This window comes from Astyanax mexicanus, unplaced genomic scaffold (genome assembly GCF_023375975.1).
Source record: "Astyanax mexicanus isolate ESR-SI-001 unplaced genomic scaffold, AstMex3_surface scaffold_31, whole genome shotgun sequence".
NCBI lineage: Eukaryota > Metazoa > Chordata > Actinopteri > Characiformes > Acestrorhamphidae > Astyanax > Astyanax mexicanus.
The window spans coordinates 4344800-4356533 of NW_026040041.1; positions in this window are offsets into that span (position 1 = coordinate 4344800).

Sequence of the window (11734 nt, forward strand, 5' to 3'; positions counted from 1 at the left end):
AAACCAACCGAGTCATATTTTTCAAAAATAAAAGTTGTAGTTATTTTTCAGGTGTGTCTCTAAAGACTACGTATGATTTTTTTTATCTATATTTCATATGGGCGTGTTACAGTAGAAATGCATTAAACGGCGCTGTGAATGTTTACGTTTTTAATAAGGGTCCGTACTTTGCAGACGGTCCCTTAACGATTCCTGCCATTTTCAGTAACTATTCTCGGAGAAACAGAAAGGTTGGGTGTTTTCAGAAAATCTGACGTTTGTAGTTTGTTCTCTGTTCTTCTGTGGTTTGGAAAATGTAATTTGGGAGAGTTTAGGACATTGCCTGTGAGCAAGAGAACGGCCTAAAGGCGAATCTCCGCTGAATATCGAATATCAAACTAACTTTACTCCGCTGAATCAGAAACAGAGTTTGGTCTATAGTATAAATCGCTCCTGAAACAGAAGTAAATATTAAATCAGATTAAAATGTGATCAGAAGCGCTGCTGTAGAGACTCGGTGTGTGAGATATATCTTAATGTTTTATAGTAAATATAATTCTGGAGTAAATATAGATATCCACGCATTAGTGATTCACAGGCGAGACTGATTTTAAATCTGAATGCGCATTTAATAGTAATTGGACGGTAAAAGACCCGCAGCCTGTAAAAACACACCCAGATAATGTCAAAATATAATTCCTTTATTTTAGTAATTCAAACACAGAAGTAACGAGGGGGTTGAAGCACCGTAGTTAAAGCACATTTAACATTTATATATTTTGTTTTTGACCAGTTATTGGATTTGGTTTATTGGGTCATGTACTGGTTTTGTAGTGGATCATTTTCTCCTTCTGAACACAGTGTTTGGCTGTTTAGTTCACTATTTCCAGGCCAGGTATAATGGCCTATATTTGTCCCAACCCCTTTTGCCCGTAGTTGGCCATTTGCACAACTTAATTATTCATTTGGTTAATTTCTGCAATGCCTGTTAATTAGTTGGGAACGTTGTATATATACACACACATTTTTTAACTATTTGGTTAGTTGGGGGAGGAGGTGTAGTTTAGAGGGGGTGAAGCTTGGAGGAGTGGAGGTGGAGTTTAGAGGGGGTGGAGTTGGGGGAATGGAGGTGGAGTTGGGGGGTGGAGATAAAGTTGGGGGGAGGTGTAGTTTAGAGGGGATGGAAATGGAGTTGGGGAGGAGGTGTAGTTTAGAGGGGGTGAAGCTTGGGGGAGTGGAGGTGGAGTTTAGGGGGATGGAGGGGGAGTTGGGGAGTGGAGGTGGAGTTTAGGGGGATGGAGGGGGAGTTGGGGGGGGTGGATGTGGAGTTGGGGTGGAGGTTGATTTGGGGGATGGAGGTGTAGTTTAGAGGGAAATAATAATTTCTAAATTAAAATCAGAAGTTTCCATTGGAATTAGGGACTAAAGATACGTTTATATTCATTTGAAAACTGAAAAGTCTGAATATATTTTTATTCAGTCATTTCTGTTTAAGAGCGGCATATCGCTTCTCCGTGTTTAGCTTCATCATAGGCAGGACTAACTACAGTACCACAGAAGTGTGTTTAAACGGGTAATATAGAATATATGTATTAATACTATTACTACTACTCCTGAGAGTGAGCCGATTCTAAATATATATATAAAGGAAGAGAAATATATATATATATATAAATAAAGAAATATTAACAAAAGGCAAGTGAAAGCAGTGAATCAACAAGGTTCATATTCACAGACATGTTAGTTTTCTTCAAAAAAGAGGAAAAGTCCTTCCAGAATTAAGATACAATGGAACTTTATAAAAAGATGAGGTACTGATTCACATTCTGATTGACGAAATGAGCATTCAACATTCAGTCTACCCCTGTTTTACACGTGATCTCACATAACCTGTGTATTGTAGCAACATCTGTTCCCTCTTTCATAACAGGGCAGATCATAACAGAAACAGAATCAACCCCTCAAATATCAGCTCCTTTTTTTTAATGCCAATCTTTGCTAAAAACGTCACCTGTGTTCACTATATATAGTTGCAAATTTACAAATAATATACATATTTAGAGGTTGGACCTGTTTGTTTACTTGAGATGGGCCTTTGTTTTTGTATTTTTCATACATTTTTTAAAATAAACAAAGCCATATAAATAAAACATATTTCATATAATATTTTTGTTACACTAGCAATTCTCATCACTATAAAATACATGTACAGATTCTGCTTCACCGCTGTTCAGGAGCTTAAATCGTGCGACTGTAGCACTGCAGTTTCTGCCTTCTTTTGAAAGATCTGTTGAGATGATTGCCTGCAGTTCATTGCCTGTTGTTCATTGGCTTAATAACAAGTGATTGACAGCGAAAGTCTAGTATCTGATTGGCTGCAAAAAATATTGCCATTAGCTCTGCCTTTACACACGCCCACTGGGTCTCCGGCCTGCAGCATTACATATATGTCCTCCGGCTGTTGGTAGTAGGCGGTCCGTTACACACCCTGGAGACATTGGCCAATAGTATTTGCTGAGGGAGGTGACCCTGACCCCGCCCCAAACTGTTAAAACCACCCCTTCTACACTCATGCGCAAGGCCTCACTTGCGCGAGGACAACTGAGAATTAGAGATGAAAAAAATGAAGCTCGAGAGCGATATTTTGTTCTGCGCGCACACAATTCCCTTTCTTTGCTCACGAGTTTCACAGTTGTGCTCGCGAGAAGTAAATTTACACATGCAAAATGTAATAACATACAGGTTTTTTACATTTTTGTGCCCATGACTTGGACATAAAAAAAGAAAAAAATATATAAAACCACAGCAGTTCTGTATTTATGTGAGCGAGGCAGTCCTTGGTTATCATCATTTTTTAAAATTCCATACTGATGAGCTTCATTTCTCATATGCCATAAAAATTCTTTCAGATCAGATTTACCTGTTTTTAAGGTTTTAAAACACAGGTACAGTGGTGATTAAAAGTTTGTGAACCCTTTAGAATATTCTGTATTTATGCATAAATATGACCATGGGCGTGGTAGTGGGGGGAAAAGTGGACCTGACTACCCAGGGCCCAAGTAGGGAGAGGGGCCCATAAAAATCCTGATTTATTAATTTATTTTTAGTGGTATTTTTATTATTGAATTGGGCCCTCTAATTAACTATTTATTAATTAATCTATCAAAAATTATTGATAACATCTACTGAGAGAATTAACTTTAGTTACAGTCCTCTCAACATATACGACATTCTGGGAGCCCCCTCCTGGAGGCGCAAGATGGTTTGGTCCGCCCGACAGCGACCCGGCTACAGGTGTACCGTCAGTGAGCCCAGATTAAATGACCTGGGGGTGTAAGAGACTTCATGCTGCCCCTAAAACAGAAATCAGGTTATCAGAAGAAGAAAGAAAGAAGGCAGAGTGAGGGGAGGCAGCTGTTGACGGCGTTCTTTCCCAAAGGTGAACAGAGTTTGCTTGTTATGCTAAGTGTAATTAAAGTTAATGTAGTCCTCTCCACACAGCTGCTGCTGATGTCTGTATGCTCACGTGAAGCCGTTAGCTTAGCAAGTTACCAACCAGGCTGCTGCTGCTGTAAGAATAAAGATAATTATGAGCCGCGTAACGTTAGATATCGACATTAACCGGTCTTAGAAACTCCCCCTTACGTTGGTATGTTGGTTCAAGAGAGAGAGAGAGAGAGAGAGAGAGAGATTTATTATAAGTTATAAGTAAGTTATTATGTTGGTTCAGTGCGTGTGCTATAGCCTATTGTCTACTAACACAGCAGAGCTGAAAGAGAAACAGTGCTGAGACTTAATAAATGATCCACCTAGCAATATTTCTGCTGCATATATCAACATGTAAATAGCCTACCAATATCTCTGTAGGTGCGAGTACACACTAGTAATATATTAAGCAATAAAGCAATTGATTATTTTTGTCTGGTAAAAAGCCTTAGTATTGCAGTGCAGTGCTTAAAAGCTATTATCAACGCTCCATAAATTCACGATGTTACCAAAGCCAATGAATAATCATGTTAAATAACTGTGATCTCAATATTAATCAAAAATAATTGTGATCATGATTTTTGCCATATATCTTTGCCAGAGATTGTAGCTTAAAACTTTATTAATGCTTTTTATTTTAGATAAATACCGCTTTTTTGCTCACGTTCTTCATGTACTTGATAGGAGCCCACTGACATTGCGAGTGTACAGGGCCCAGAATTTGCTGCTACGCCCCTGCTTATATATCCTTGCTATTTATTAAACACTTCCGCAAAAACAGTAAGATGTACTAATTCTATAATGTTTAAGTTCATTTGAAAGAACAAAACTCACTATCTTCGTAAATCACAGCTTGTCAGGGATTAAGAGCATTAGAGTTTGAATCTGTAATTGCTGCCTTCAGAATTAAATGGTTAAAGGAATGTATATTGGAATCTCAATCTATGTGGTACCACATTCCCAACAAACTATTCTGTAAAGTTGGAGAAATGGAGTTTCTACTGAGATGTGATTTTGAAGTTACAAAAATCCCTGTAAAATTGTCAAATTTCCACAAACAAGCTTTGCTTTTTGCAAAAATGATATTTACCCATAACTTTACACCACATAACTGTATACTTTGGAATAACATGGCTATTACCATTAATAATAAATCTTTATTCAAAACTTTAAAAGTGGGATAACTTTTGTTATTGATCTATTTAAACCAGGTGGTCATTTTTTATCCATGGAAGAATTTTCTGAAAAGTATAAAATTGATGTTTTGAGCAAGGGGGTGTGATAAAATTTGTAAAGCAGTTCCTATTCCCTTACTCTAAATAATTAAAAATAGTATTAAATTCTTTCCTGTTGTACCTTCCTTTTCTTTTTTGAAGGTTGGTGATGTTAACCTGCTGGATAAAAAAATGTGAAAATAGGCTAATTAGTATGGTTTTTAACTCGTGCTATTTAAGAGTAAATATTGAGGTCACCTTATATATAAAATATTTAAAATTCAGACGGGTCCCTGTACTTTTTGCTCTGGAGAGACAGAATCTCTAGAACATTTATTTGATAAATGTTATTAGTAAGCTATTTTGGTCTGACATCTGTAATTGGTTGTCAATTAAAATGACTGATATACCTAATTTTACTTATAATGACATAATTTATCATATGGATAACTTTAATAGAGACATTTCAGATTTAGTTAACTTTATCATTTTGGGTAAATATCATATACGCTCATGTAAGTGGAGAGCCATAACTCCCTCGTTCACTCTGTTTATACATGATTTTGCCATTTTTTTCAAGTCACTAGAACACTAAGAGATTGAATAGAAAGACTAAAAAAATGCATTCTATAATATCAAAGTCCTTGCTTTTCTAATGGTGTGAACCTTAACTTGTGCTTTCTTCATGCCTAAAAGACGATTATTGTCTCCTTGTTTAATTAGTATTGTTATCTGTTAGTATTGTCTGTTCTGTTTATTTCTTTTTCCGTTAGCTGGTAAAGTACTGGTAGCGCACTGGAACGCTTCCCTGAGTTATTGTTATTGCTCTCACATTTTATGTTTACTTTTGCTCTCTTTCTTGATTTGTACGTTTACTTATTAAAAAAAAGTAGTTGTTCCGACTAATCTCGCGAGAACTGCCACTTGCAGCAGCCTGGGGTGGTAGGCGTTGTCTTGAAGCATTTTGTTAAAGCCGGTTTAAAATTTTGCTAGTTGCCCTTTTCATCTGTTGCCAACCCACTATATATGTTTTGGGTTCTGCAAGTAAAAGAAGCAGTGACAAACTTAGGCTTAACAGATTAACCCCCAGCTCACAGCCATCTCCCCGTCCCTCCCCTTTTACAACCACCGATCCCCTCTCTCCCCATGCTCTCCAGCTGATCCTAATCAGCTGATTTCACTTGATCACAGCACCTCCTCCTCACCTTCATCGCAGAATTATTGCTTAAATATAACCTACATGCCTACCATGGAGCTGAAATAAAAGTAATTTACCAAACAATACTCTGATCAAATATCCTTAAACTTACCTGCAAACACAGCCCGGAGAAAAAAAAACAGAATAAATAAAACTAATCCTTTAACAAGAGTCATCATCTCCTCCTCGCGCTGATAAAATTACATTAAATTACACATTTCTGCCCCGAGACAGAGCAGGAGAGAAAGTTGTCTTTTTCTTTTTTTTTCTTCTGTTGGATTTTGGCAGTCGGTACGCCTATATTTGGTGCATTACTGCCACTTACTGGACACATGTAGAACAACATAGTAAGTAGATAGGCAGAACCATTAAACTATTTAAATAATAACATTAAATAATCCCAAAAAATAATAAAGTAATTTATTAAGAGAGAAAAAAAAGGAGGAAGGAGGGGGGACACTAAAGTCTATTGCCCAGACCCGATAGTTTAAGAAACTTCAGCATTTTGCACTCCTCTGATATCATACTGCCTATTGTCATTGTTCCTGCATCCCTAGAAGCCCCAAACACCTCAGTCCGTTCCCTGACATAGGCTGGACAATGAACCGACACATGCTCAATTGTCTCAGGATGATTACAAAAAGCACAGTTACCTGTTGGGTGTTTACCTATTCTGAACAATGTGTGATTCAGTCCACTATGCCCAATTCGAACTCTGGACAGCAAAACCTCTTCTCGTCTACTACAAACCCTAGTAATTCTACTGCCCACCCGAGTCTGAATGTTATAAAGGTGCCTTCCTTTTGGATCCGAATCCCATAAATCCTGCCACATACTTGTTGTTCCCACTTTGATAACATGTTTAGCCTCCTGCTTATTCAGAGGTACCAGAATGTCAACCTGTTCTAATTTAAGGGCAAGCTTGGCCAGCTTATCAGCCTGTTCATTGCCTTCCACTCCTACATGAGCAGGCACCCACATGAAACCAACTGAGAGACCCAGATGCTGCAACCTATGGAGGATCAAGAGAATATCGAAAAGAATATCAGCCCTAGCAGACCGCTGACTATTTTTGAGACTTTCCAGTGCTGCCAGAGAATCAGAGCAAACCACTGTACGAAGAGGTTGAACATCTTCAACCCAAACCAGAGCCAGAGCCACTAATTCTGCAGTAAATACTGACACAGCATCTGACACCCTTTTAGTAAGTTCAGTCCAAAACTGAGGAACATACACTGAAACTCCACCCTTCCCTGACACTGGATCCACTGACACATCTGTATATACCTGTAGATAGTATTTATAATTAAAATCTAAGTAATTCACAACAGCACAATCTTTAGGTATCGCTCCCTTTTGCTTCTGAAACTCATCATGTAGGTGTAAATCAACATTTAGCATTGGAAGAATCCATGGAGGAACTAATGGCAAAACTACTGTATTTCTCATAATAATCTTTGACAAATCCATTCGTTGAGCCAAGGTGTCCGCAATCCAACCAAAACTCTGTACCCGAGAATCCCCATGTTCCCAGCAAGCTTTAAGCACAATTTTTGTTGGATGGTCCTCACCATGTCCCTGCAACCCAACCCAATATGATAAGAGAATTTGACTCCTTCTGATAACCAGAGGGGGTTCTCCCATTTCTACTAAAATTGCAGAATTTGGGGATGACCTGAACGCTCCGCAACATGCCCTCATTGCTTGATGCTGAATTGTGCTAACCTTTTTCAACAGAGTATCAGAAGCCGAACCATAAACCACACTCCCATAATCCAATGCTGCACGAATGAATGAGATATACACCTGTCTAAGTGCCCGACGACTCGCACCCCAATCCGAGCCTGCCAAACAACAACACATTAATCCCTTTCTTACATTTTGAAACCAGTTTTTCAATATGAGATTGAAATGTCAACTTGCTATCCATCCACACCCCTAAATATTTCACTTCATGAACCTGAGTTAAATGTTTTCCGTACTAACTGTAACCTAACCTGAGGCTTGTTCTTCTTGTTGGAGAAGCAGATTGTCTGAGTTTTACTCACTGAGAATCTAAAACCCCATTCAAAAGCCCAGTTTTCAACTGCACTAACTGCCAATTGTAGCGACTTCTGTACCATGTCCAAATTCCTTCCTCTCTTCCACAGAGCCCCATCATCAGCATATAAAGATCTCCCTATTCCAGGTCCGACGCGTGAAAAAATACCATTAATCATTACATTGAACAGCACCGGACTACAAACACTACCTTGTGGTGTACCATTGTCAACAGTATATGTCCCAGAAAACGTTTTCCCCAATCTAACTTGTACCGTTCTACCTTTTAGAAAATCCTTAATCCAACTAAACATTCTACCCCCCAATACCCATAGAATGCAACTGGAGCAGAAGTCCATCCTTCCACAACATATCATAAGCTTTTTCTATATCGAAAAAAACTGCCACTACCAGTTCCTTAGTCACTTGAGCCTTTCTAATATCTGACTCCAGGCACACCACTGCATCCAAAGTACTCCTACCTTTACGAAAGCCATATTGAGAGGGGGACAGTAGACCCCTACTTTCTAGTGTATACGATAGCCTCTGCACTACCATTCTTTCCATGAGTTTGCACAGATTAGAGGTCAAAGCTATCGGCCTATAACTGTTCACATCAGATTTATCTTTCCCCGGTTTAGCCACTGGAACGATAACACCATGCTTCCAAGAACCTGGCAATGTCCCTTCCTTTCATATCTTATTAAACAAAGCAAGAACATATAAAAGCACCCTATCAGACACATTTTTCAACATAATATAACAAACTTCATCTTTCCCAGGTGACGTCTGTCTCACCAATTCCAATGCCTGTTTCAGTTCAGCAAAACTGAAATCCATATCTAGACAACTACAACCATCACCACATCTGCTTAACAGATTTTGATTAACTTGTCTAACTCTTTCCCTGAACAGCTTTGCTTCAGGTGTTAAATTATCATTCCCATGAATCTTAACAAATGCCTGTACTAAAAACTCTGCCTTTTTTTGATCAGAAACAGCCATATCTACCCCATTCTGCAGAACTGGAATGCCTCCACTAGACCGCTTACCGCTTACCTCCCATTTTCTTTATCATACCCCATACATCACTAACAGAGGTTTGCCTACCGAGTGAAGAACAAAAATCCCTCCAGAATTTCCTTTTAGCTGTCCGGATAACATGTCGAGCAACTGCCCTTGCTTTTTGAAACTCAAGCATCCCTTGAAATGTATGAAAAGATTTCAGGCTCCTAAAAGCCCTACGCCGATTTTTAACAGCTTCGCTGCAGTCTGGAGTCCACCACGGAACTGCTTTTTTCCCAGATCTACCACTAGTTTTACCAATAGCTTTGTCTGCCGAGCAAATTCTGTACCTTTCTATTCAGGGTTTCAATATCATCCTCAAAAGAAAGCTTATCTACCCCTACCTCGCACAGCTGTAAAAAATAGCCCCCAGTTCGCCTTCTTAAAATTCCAACGCTTAATCTTATTAGTTTCAAGATACATGTCTAACCCAACCCGACACCAAATAGGAAAATGATCACTTCCTAACAAATCTCCCTGTCTAACTGACCAATCAGCTAACCCTGCTAGATCAGCAGATGACAATGTCAAATCCAATGCAGACATAGGCCCTCTAACTAAGTCAAACCTTGTCCCCTCACCCGTATTAAGACATACCAAGCCCTTACATTCCATCATGTCCTCTATAATTAAACCATTCTGGTCAGTGGCGTTACATCCCCAAAGAGTACTGTGTGCATTAAAATCCCCACACCACAAAACTCTACTATTAACTTGACCACACACTCTGTCAAGAATTTCTAGACTCAGCCTCGCACAAGGATTATAATAATTGACAATTCTAACAAAAGCCAAGCCTGTCCATACATCCACCACCACACTTTCATAATCCTCATTTATCTCCACCGTTCTAAAACCCAAACCCTGCATTATAAACGTAGCAACTCCCCCACCATTTCCCAATTCCCGATCTCTACGAACAACATCATAGCCTTCCAAAGTAAAATCAAGAAAGGGTTTCAACCATGTTTCCTGGACACAAATTATACTAGGTTTTATCTCCCCAACATACTTTTTAAAATCAGGTCCGTTAGCTATTAAACTCCTCGCATTCCACTGTAAAATAAAAAAAGGTACCATTACGAGCCACAGACTACCTGAGAACCTGACACTTGGGACACCAAGTTCTCATTAAGTCTGTCAATCGTTATGCCTACCAAATTTAGGTACTTCTCAGCTGCCCTAAGGATGATTTTAGTTCTTTCAGTCCTGCTTTCTGTCTGGGCTGAACAGTTTACCACTTCTACCATAAATGCAAGGAATTTAAGTTTATCCAAAACCAGAGTATTCTGGCAACCTGAGCTTCGCTTGGTCTGACCTACTGTACATTCCATATGATCCTGCTCTAAGGTAGCCTCCTTAGCAGACCTGACTTCCTTGGCTGCTTCAGCATACGACAAACCTTTAGAGATCTTAACTAGCTGAATGTTTTGAGCCGTCTGATAAGCAGAGCAACCTCTGTAACCAGCACTATGCTGTCCTCCACAGTTGCAGCATTTGGGATTCACTCCTTTAGCACACTTTCCATATTCATGGTCTCCCCCAAATCTAGCACACCTCAACTTTCCCCTGCATACTCCAGCTACATGTCCATAATTCTGGCATTTAAAACATCCCTCACTGCATAGCTCACAAAACCCAGATAAACATGATCAGGCAACTTATCTTGATCAAAAATCAGCATCACAGAGAGACTGTCCACCCTGGTACCATCTCTAACTGTCTTAAGACGTCTCACCTCCTTCACCTTGGCACCTTTTACTCCAGATTTAATCATCTCCTCAGACATTTCAGACGGAATCCCACTTATAACTCCTTTGACCCACGCCGTGGTTGAAGGAACTGAACAAGCCACTCTCTGACCAGCTAGTGTTTTAAGCTTTAAAGCTTGGTCCTGTTGTCTCCTGTCCTTACAGCATAACAGAATCCTTCCATCTCTTATAGGCTTAGCATAAACTATATCCCCCAGAGCTTTCTTTAAATCTTTCGTCAGCTTAAACGGATTTAAGCTAACAACATTTACAGACAACACCTTAATCATCACTTTATACTCTCTACAATCTTTCCTCTGTACTACCTGTTCAGAACTGCCATCCGACACAGACCCCGAGCTTTTCTTTCTTTTTGCAGTCCTAGTTATTACCTTCAGGTGGCCTTAATGATCCCTGTTCTAATGAACTCTCAGCCGGTTCCCTTCTTACCACATTGGTGGGTTTATGGCGGCCTCTGGTGGCCGCTGCGGGAACCGGCTAAGACCCTAACACACTTAATAATAAAAAAAATGTGCTGGAGGATTTACATTTTTTTAGGTGGCGGGAATGGACTTCCATAGGCAGCGGGTTGCAGATCTGACCTTAAAACAAGTCTGGATCTGTACCTGATCAGCCAATAACTGTTTCATTTTTAAATTGTGTTTATTAATGCATTTTTCACCTGATCCAGCTGATCAGCTAATAAACAGTCATTTACTGAGTTTACCTGTTAAAATCCTTTAGCCCCTATAGACCATAAATTAATCATTATGTCTATCCAGCAGTGTAATAGACACATTATACCACCACTTACTCTATTAAAGTGCATTTAAAGCAGAGAAAGCTCTAGAATATAGAGAACAGTGGGAACAGAAGGAACAGTGTTGAGAAACACTGATCTAACCTGATTTCTGTTCATTTGTAGTTTTTTTTACTGTTACTGTAATTGTATGTTTTGTGCAACTATACAGCAACTTAGTGTGACAATGTTTAAACAAGTT